The sequence below is a fragment of the Lissotriton vulgaris genome, chromosome 6 (assembly GCF_964263255.1).
Source record: "Lissotriton vulgaris chromosome 6, aLisVul1.2, whole genome shotgun sequence".
Taxonomy (NCBI): Eukaryota; Metazoa; Chordata; class Amphibia; order Caudata; family Salamandridae; genus Lissotriton; species Lissotriton vulgaris.
In genome coordinates this window covers 1,564,517,559-1,564,527,946 of record NC_141694.1, presented here as the reverse complement: position 1 = coordinate 1,564,527,946, position 10,388 = coordinate 1,564,517,559, and positions in this window count along the sequence as shown.

The following is a 10,388-nucleotide window of genomic DNA, read 5'->3' as shown; positions in this document are numbered from 1 at the left end:
GTGTGAATCTTTAGTCTTTCACAGGCCTCTGTCTTAGCTCTTGACTGCCTTCACACAAGAGTTTTCCTATGTCTACAGGAGACCTGGGCCACAGGAACAACATTACCAGGCTACAACAAATTGAATTCCCCAGCAATAAAACAGAACATCTTTAGCCAGACTAAACTTATTTTTGTTATTTTAAATTCTGCCACAAAGAAATTGGCAATAAGGACAAATGTTAAAGTAAATCTGTTCTGGTTACTTAACCCTTGTGGGTTGGCGGCTGGGAGGCAGCACTTGTGATGAGTATACGATCCCCCTTGGGGGCCAAAACTAATTTAAAAAGTATTTTCTCCCCTGAGGGGTGTGATCAGGCCCCAGGGAGCAGGTAAAAAGAAATATTAAAACAATGAAACAGTGTTGGCGTGTCGGTCACCATGGTGAAAGGGCCATCACCGCTTTGGGGCAGAAAAAAAACAAAATTACGGGGCATATGTACAACAGAATGACAGAGTGTGGCGTCCAGCATAAATTGCTAACGCCATGCTCTGCCACTCTGAAAACGCAGGGATGCACCATATTTATAAAGATATACTAGCGCTGGTGCTAAATTAAGTTCCCTAGTGCCAATGCAGGCACTCTTGCACCATACTGGAAGGGTGCCAGTGTTGGGGGAAAGATTGGTCATGTGCAGGAAGGTGTCCCTTGCTTTGAAAGTGTGTAAACTCAATTAGTAACTTGTATCATAATCAATGTTATTTAAAAATTATACAGAACAAACTTTCTTGCATGATGATTGTTTTCACATTTTTAGTATCAGTACAATATACATTTCAGTATGTATTAAAATGAGTGAACACAACGCAAGACTCAGACAGTGAACTAATATGTATACAACATAGTACAAGGCATCCTAGAAGCAATATGTGCAAAAATACTTCAAGATAAAGTTCACTGGCTTTAACCCGTTTTTAACCTGATTGCTTGATCATATTTTATCGATAGCACTTAACGGTCTTGAGTGTAGTGCACCCTCAGATCGCAGTCAGGATAGCAGACCATGCTGTTCATTTTGAATAATGCAAAAACACCAGTTGATGGACAGAATGCAGAACAATGTCATACATTACAGAGATCTGGGCCTAAATCCATCGTTTTTTTGCTCACCCTGTCATTCCAGTTTGAACCCAGTCATATGCAAATCAGTTTTGACCCTGTCCCCCATGGGAACAGTCCAACCCGAACTGCCAAGCCAGGTCCTCCCTGGACTGGAAACAAGCATCCTAGGACAGGTTTCGGGCTTTCAGCCCTCATCAGCCAGGATAGCTTAATTCCAGTGTCAAGGAGAGCACAGGACTCACATCTCAGCATACCCGTCCCATTGAGTGACAAATGCAAAAACAAGTTCACTGGCTTTAACCCGTTTTTTAACCTGATTGCTTGATCATATTTTATCGATAGCACTTAACGGTCTTGAGTGTAGTGCACCCTCAGATCGCAGTCAGGATAGCAGACCATGCTGTTCATTTTGAATAATGCAAAAACAACAGTTGATGGACAGAATGCAGAACAATGTCATACATTCAAGAATGATGGATTTAACCCAGACCTCTTGACTGGGGGTGAATGTTTTGATTTTTTCAGCATTCCTTCCATCTATTGTGTGTCTTTTGCTTTCTCACCCTAAGTGCGCCAGGTATGCCCAGACGTGGGTCACGTAAATGTAAAATGTAAATGTAGGTATACTTATATAGCGCAACCTGTCACCACAAAGGGCATCCTGGCGCTTGCCTAGGGAACCCGTCCTGGTATTCCCCTGTGAGAAGCCCCGACAGGGTGTCCACAGGGTGAAAGCCAGGCATCCCGCCGCGAGGGGCCGTTGTGGAGATTAAGCAAGCTATTGCCCAGAGTCGTAGAGTGTGAACCCGTGAGTCGAGGAGACACCGGGACGAGAATTATCGAGTCCGTGGAATTTTTAGCCCAAGACCCGCCGGGGCGGGGAATTGAACCCTGGTCCAGGACCGATCTCAGATTCCGGGTCTGCCGCCTCTAACCCCTGAGCCACACTTCTCCACTGACGTGACGAACGTCAACACGCTTGTTAACACTCGGCGTCACTCCCCCCCAGTACCATTCGGGCCATGGATGTGAACGCTTAGGTTACAAGCGGGGAGTCGCCCGGTAGAAGTAAGTGCTTATTATAACTCTGTAGCGCAGGATTTTCTCGACGGCATCTAACTTTTGGACATCGTCGATATTTGCCACAATGAGAGATAATGTTACAAGCTACTCTCAAAGAACCTGATTTATGCCTTACTTTAATTAAGTGTTCACTTTTGTTTTCAGTAAACACTGGGCGTGAAGGTTGCCCCTGCCATGAGCCCATGTTGCTTACCATAATTTTGAGCAAACGTAAGTGGGCATTCTTTCATTCAAACTTTATTGATCTTTCACGGAGTGCGGTTGTTGTACGGTACCTATAGTGGTTTTTAAATTTTCAAATTACCGCTCACGCAACGGGTGGACGATTTGATTTCCAAATAATAATTTGGGTGTGCTCTTAATAAATTTAATGCATAGAGCATTGAGAAGTATGTAGACTTAACATATTTCGGAGCTAACGCCAAACTTAAGCCAAACATAGTTGATTTAACGCTGCATGCCTTTTTAGGCTCATCATTTCGGGTCAACTTAGCTTTGCAAGGTTTTTTGTAAGAAAAAAACCTCATTGAATATAGTGTGGTGAGTTTTTTGGTCAGTAATGGTTATGTTATATGGAGAACAGTGTGTATATATTTACATTTTGGAAGAATGATTGTATGAGCATATGAAGCAATTGTCTTAGATGATTATTAACACTGTTGAAAACACTGGAATAAGTGCGAGCATCTAATGAATTATTATTTATGTCTTTTAAATGCCATACTTGTGCCACAATGATTATCTGTGTTTCAGATACGAGAACCTTAGCACAACCTAAGGAGACTCTAGACAGGAGTTTAGTGAGTTTGTGAACATTTTGTCTATCGCCATAGTATGGGTACGCTTTAGGGTGCGTACACCTGTGTGGGATAGCTTTGGTCCTGAAGAATGCTGAGTGAAAAGTGCTCATGATAGCAGAAACATGTTGACCACTTTTTTTTATTAAGGACACCAGGGTTCAAATTGACTTATCCTCAGGGTGGCCGCTTTTGCACTAATATTTTAATGAAGAATGGCTATCTCTCTATTAAAATTAGCCTAGGGAACTGCTGTGTCTTCTTTTAATCACACTATCACTTTCGGGCTTGACTGGATATGACCTTTGAGAAAAAGAACCCAATAATGTAACTGGTCACCTACTTGTCTGGTGTATGAGGGTTCATTTCTCATTTCTCATTTTTCCATTTCACAGTTCTTCACACTACTGTCTTTTGTTTTCCTTGTCCTGGTTTCCCCATCATTAAATAATTGATTGTGAGTTATAAGGTTGTTTTATTTTTTGGCATAGATGTACCCGTCGCTATTTAGTTGTTTGATGCAGTTTATCTTTGGGGCTCAAGAGCGATCTTGTTTTAGCCCTTTCTCTCTCATTGTTTTGACTACCATGCACTTTTATAGTCATACGACCAAAATAAAGTTTCTATGATGAGGACTATAAGACAAAGTTTACAATGTATATCAGGCTGCATAGTTAGTCAGAAGGTTCTGTTAGGGTAAACAAATTATTCAAGAGAGATGTACACCTTTGTATTTTGTAGCGAAGGTGGTCACACATACAGGAGTACTCCTAGACAAACTCAACAATGCAAAATGAACCTCTTAGTTCCCTAGATGGTCCTGGAGAGGTAAATGGATTACTTGGGAAAAGCTCAAATATGTTTTGCGTCATGCCACCAACATGATTGCAGATCATGTGGTGGCATGACACAATGCAAAGGTGTGCTTTTGTCTTTCAAATCAAAAGTAGAAGTAGAACACGTTTTCATGAGCTTCAAGTAGTTAGCAACCAAAGGCGTTAATATGGGTTAACTTGGCAAGTAGACGGGATAAGTCAGGACTTTTATGGGGACGGAGACATGTACAGGTAGGAAAAGATTAGGCTAGGTGTGCTTTCACAAAGATATTGCATAGGTAGGAGGCAGATAGTCAAAGTAGTATAGATACACATGCCATCACTTAATCTTCACCTACGGCTTCAAACCCATTGGTGCCACACTCAACCCGATATTGAATTATTTCCTCACTCAACTAAGGAAGTGACTACAAACCATGCAGAATGCAGCAGGCAGTCTCCTCCCTCAACATACCAACACAAACACACCCTGCAACTCAAACAGCTTCACTGACTTCCCATCCACTGTTCTTTTCAAACTCCTGAAACACTTATTCAAGGCCTTACACAGCACTGGTGCAGCATACCGCAATACCGCCTCAGATTTCAGAAACCTTCCAGACACCTTTGCTCAGTGTGACTCGTACACATTCAATGCATAGGCAGCACCACAGCAAGGAGAATGGACTTCTACTAATTGGGTCCAAAAGGGTAGAATGACCTGCCTCTACACGGTGCACCGACAGAATATCGAGTCTGGAATATTGAAGTGACAGAATATCAAGTTGGAAATATCAAAATGCCAGAATATCGACTTCAAGAATATTGGTGACCAGAATATCGACTTGAAGATAAGAAATATCGTTTTCTGTTATATTGAAGTCAGTAATATCATTTGTCAAAATATCATTGTTAATAATATCGATATTTATATTAGTGTTCTGTGTTTTACTATGTATGTTAAAAGTTGTGATCTAATCTTTTTTGTATAAGTGTAGATGTTTTTTAAATGTATGTGTGAAATTTTTAGAAGTGCCACAAGCACAAAACCCCCAAGCACCACAATAACAATTTCATTTTTTAAGCCCCATTGTATGTAAGAGCAAAGCAAAAATACATTAGGCTACAGCAATTGTCAACACACGATTCATAGTAACCCAATTGTAAATGTAGTTTACCTTAGAACCCAGTGACAGCGGAGTCATTTGGCATCATAGTGGAGTCGGAGCTGTAAAGAAGGGACCTGGACGAAGGAGATCAAGATGGAAACTGAAGTAGAAAACAGTAAATAGGTAAGTTCTTACCTCATTTGCTGTGATTCTGCCTCCTCATAGTAGGAGATATTCTCGCCAGGCACATGTTAATTTAGGACTTTTTTGGTTCCTCTAACAGGGATTGTGGCTTTCACATGAATAGGGGTCCCCCCTTCAACCAACAACCCAATTTCTCATTGTGCTAAAAAAAAAGTACAGAACTGGAACATCCTTACTTACTTCAGGACCAACCCCAGTAACCAATTAGCCAAACAGAGAAACCTCCAAAGAGAAAGATAATCCCCAAGTCCCCACAATGAGGAATAATGATGTGAACAAAGACTGTAATGGACTTAAAATATGTAGATAATGGAAAACTCACTTTCCATTTGCCTTTGTTTACAAAAATGGAGGACAACCGAAACTAACAAATAATGAATATTAAGACTGGAAATAGGGATTTAATAACCTTAAGAGTTCACCAATAGAATATTGAAGAAGCCGAGGGTTTGTTTAGTTTTATAACTGAATAAGCCTAACAACCATAGAAGTCATGTAGTTGTCCTACCAACAATAGGTGAAAAGATTAATCTAAACGTAGTCTTCACACTTGAAGGTTATAAAGCTAGATCATCGATACTCTCTAGAAGTGCTTTTAGAAGTTTATATACCTTTTTATTGTTCAAAGTGTATTGTTGAGACGGTTGGAACTGAGTCAGTGATGGCAAATAGTTATAGAGGTAGGATTCGCAAGGCAGGGTATGGTGGAGGGGGGATACCCTCCTGAACTGAGAAGCTGAGAGGGCCGCGCTAGAAGAGGAGGAAGTATCAAGAAAGAAAAGGACATCAGTGATGAACCCAAATTATATAACATCACCTTTTTTGACACTCAATGTGCAATGCCTAAACTCACAAATAAAATGACAAGTGATCACAAAAAGGCTATATACAAAGGAACAAATATAGTCCTGTTATAAAAAACTCATCTGTTAACAACTGACAAAAATAGCTTGAAATCCATGCAGGATTACAGTATTATGTAGTGATACTCGTTAGGCTTTACTATGCAATACTTTCACAAACCTCAAAGACGGTCCTTGAATTCACAATAATAAGTCCTTAGCTCAGTCCTGGAAGTGTGGCAAAGAGCAGTCAGGCTTTAATAGAGGAACATGTGTTACCCATTTCAGAGTACCAAAATAGATGATAAGTAATTGAAACACCTCAAAAGAAATCCAACACCAATTTATAAAAATAAAGCAGATTTTTATCTTAATTTAGACACCAAAACAAATGAGTATAAATACATATAACCAGCATTATAGATGTTAGAAGCAAATTAAAACCAGTGCAAAATAGCAATGCAAAATTGTATTATTGTTGTCAATGGAAAATACCACTAGTGACAATCGGTCACTTGCAGGTCGATTTGAGTGGTACCCAAGGAGGATTATTGTAATGTGGGTCCCAGGACAAGGTCACAAAGTCAGTCTGATTTTATACGACTTGAGAAGCCTGGATGTAGAGCTGTTGTGGCTGTCTGAAAGGCTGAGCCGGAGCCGCATGCAACTGGTTTTGCTGCTAACAGTGCTGGCCGGGAACAGAGTGCAAAATGTTGACAACAAAGCTGCTGCTGAGGTTGTATGAAGGTTTTGCCAAGTTTGCTGGACTAGCGACCACTAAGCCTTGGCTGCAGTAAGCACAGCAGAAAGGTATTTGACAGCCTTTGGTTCAGGGGAACACTGCAGGCACCTGAAACTTCATGGAGGGCAGGACTATGTTTCCCACAATGCATTGGACCATCTACTTCTGGGCGATCACTCGGAGGGCTAGATGGATAGCATTTCTTTGGTCTGTGGGCTGTTTTTGCCTGTAGTTGCAGGGGATTAGTGTCAATAGTCCAGGGGAGACTGGTGATGCCTTTGACTCTCAACCTGGTCTGATGCAGTCTGAGGAATCAAGCTTTGGTCTAGGAGGAGTCACAGTCGTGCAATTTCAGGAGGGTTGCCACAGGTACAGAATATCTAGCCTTTGCTTTGTGCAGATGTATTTTAAAAGTTTGTATAGCGTGAACATGACCCAAGAGGTCATCCGAGCGCTTTACAGAGAGATGCGACAACCTATTGGTGAGGTAATTGTGGCAAAACATAGCAACAGACAAAAATAACAATAGTTATGTAACAACACAAAAGTGGGCAAAAGAATTAGGCAGTGGAATAAGGCGAAAGAGTCATCATAATAGTAGATGAGGAGCAGTCGATCGATGGGCTAGGAAAGACCCATCCGTATCCTGTTGAAGAACAGGCAAGTATTCATCAGTAGTGCTTTGACTTCCTTTTTGATGGACACTGTTGACGGAATCATGAATTTTTTCAGTTTAAGTAACAGGGTGCTCGAGCTTCTGAAGGTATGGGCAACACCCGATAGCTCAAGTTTTTTGCGAGGTAGAAAGGAGTGTTGAAGAAAAGGGCTCTGTGGGTCATGCAGGCAAGTTTAGTGTATCCTGGCTTCGAATGGTAACCAATTGAGAGATTTCAAGTCCGGGGAGATGTGATTGCTCTTCTTGGAACCTTTGATGAACCTGGCGGTCGCATTCAGTGAGATTCTGAGGGGGGCAGTCTGTACCTTGGAAGACCGCAGAGAGTTGCACTGTCATATTCCAGCCGTGAGATGACTAATGCTTGTACTGTGGGCTTGAAGTCATCAGGGGGAAGGAAAGGTTTTAGTTTCCTTAGAATGCTCAGTTTGAAGTCCGCTCCTTTGGTAGATGCGCTGATGTGATCCTGCATGTTCAAGTTCCTATCCAACACTATTCCCAGGGAGTTCGTAGAGTCTATGATATGTGGTGTACAGTTAAGAGCGGAAATATTTTTCATATATTCCTCAATGATGTGGGCTTGTTTGGGCGGGGAAATAATTGAGGGCGTTCAGTTTGAGATGGTTGAAAGTTAGCCAATTAAGGGTTTTGAGTAAGGTTCAGTTGAGTGTCTTCATATGATCAGGCGAGGAGATTTTCATGTACAATTGGGTGTCGTCTGCATACATGTGTTATTGGATGTTAGATGCTTTGAGGATTTCAGTAAAGAGTTCAATGAATAGGTTAAAAAGTGTGGGTGAAAGCGAGGAGCCTTGGGGCACCCCCAAGGTGCAAGAACTGGGATGGGAGAGGGAGTGATTGGATTTAATTCTGTGTCTGTTATGGATAAAGGAGGCAAACCATTTTAGTACTGAGCCCCATCCTTTGTTCTAGAAGGTTCAGGAGATTGTCATCTTTGACCGTATCGAAGCTTGATGAGAGGTCGAGCAGGATTAGTTGTGGTCGTGCAGTGTAAGAGCGTCATCAATAATATGAGTGAAGGCTGTTTCAGTGCTGTGACCTTGACGAAAGCCCGATTGGAATTAATCTAGTGACTGGAATTCCTTGATGTGGTTACATAGTTGTACCTGTACACATTTCTCAATGAGCTTTGCCAGAGTAGGGGTGTTATTGATTGATCTTAAGTTATTCAAATCCTCAGGGTCAGTCGTAGGTTTTTTGAGAATGGGGAGAACTAGCCCGGACTTTAGGCAGTCAGGGATCTCACCTTGAAGTAGGGAAGCATTAACAATCTTGGTGCAGAGTAGTTGAGAATGTTGAGAATGGATGTGTCATTGAAGGTTTGAGAATTGACTCCAATGAGCATTGTTTTTAGGGGTGTGGTAGGTAGGAATAAGGGGCTGGGGAGTTAGATGGGACATTGGTAAGGATGATAACGCGAGCAAGGCAGACCTTGTTGGATTTTTCAAGGAAGAAGGCAGCACAGTCCTCACAATTAGGTTGTGGACTAGTGATGATAGGCGATTGAGTGGGTGTGTTGTTGGATTGCCGCTTGATCAGCTCAAACAACATTTTGGACTGGTATCTGGCTTTGTCCAGTTGGCTTCTGAAGAAGTTCGCTTTTGCAGTTCTGAGGTGTTTATTGTGCATATTCCTTCTAAATCTCAAAAGTTTAAGAAGTTCCGTAGATGGAGAAGACCTCCATGCTCATTCCGCTAGTCTCAAGTTGCGCATGTCTGAGTTTAAGCATTCATTGAAACAAGTTTTGGAGTCTTTGTTGTATTTTCTTTTTAGTTGAAGAAGGGCAATGGCATCCAGAACTTTTAGAATGGGGTTGTTGTAATGCTCCGTGAGTTCATGGACATCAACCATGAGCATGGGCGGAGAAAAAGACAGATTGCTGCGTGATATGAGGTTGTTCATGTTTGCATTTTGCAGCACTCTTTTCCAATGTTTCAGTTTCTTGGGTTGAAGTCTTTGGGTGTTCCATCGTTCAAGGATGAGGAAGGTGATGAAGTGCTGATCTGACCAGCCACAAGGGGCAATCAATTCAATATGTATGGTGTTGGGGTTGGAGATGATTAGATCGAGGGTTGAGCCCAAGTTATGTGTTGGGCTGTTGCAGAATTCAGTCAGGTTGAGGTCAAGTAGGAATTTTTTAAGACTGTTCATGGCCAGGTCATTCGGGTCATTCCAATGTAGATAGAAGTCTCCCAGGAAGATCTGGGGGCAATGGAGACCTAGATTGGATGAGATGGTTTCCATGGTTTGTTCAATCAGAATGAGGTTGTCTCCTCGTGCATGGTAGAAGATGTGTAGGTTGCATAGGGGTCTTTGTTTGCTGAAAATGTTGATGCTCAGGTATTCACAGGATGAGAGAGATGCGGAGGAAGACTGTTTCGCTGAGAGATTGTCATCGTAAATACAGGCGACACCTCCACCTGTACTCTTAGTTCTGTCAAGTCTGATAATATTGTGACTAGGAGGTACTAGGATGTCCAGGACAGGACCAGAGGAGACATTAAGCCAAGTTTAGGTGAGAATCATTAGTTCGAGTTCCTGGTCAAGGATGAGGCCACCGATGTACGTGACATGTTTTACAGCGGATCTGCAGTTGAGAAAGATGCATTTTAGGTGGGTTTTGGAGTCAGTGGGTATAGGCTGTGCAATGTGAACTTGCATGAGGTTTGCAGTGTTTAGTGCATTAGAGTTAAGTGTGGGGGTTCTATGCGGGTTTAATGTAATTGTGTGAATGGGCTCCGGAATGACTGTCTTAAGTCTAGGATCTCTACAAGGGTATAGCTGTGTAGTTTGAAAAGGTCTAACTGTGTCAGGGATGTCGAGTTGAGTGGAGTTGTAAGTTAGAAGAAAGGAGAGAATGTCAGGGTCAGAAAGGTAGTTCTTAGATCTAATGGGTCTGGATGGGGCGTATGGGTAGGGAGTAGTATTTCACGACTAGCAGGTGGATGTCTGCTTAGGAACCCTCCTCTTCACAGAGGAAGGAGTGGGTGTCTTAGGGAAA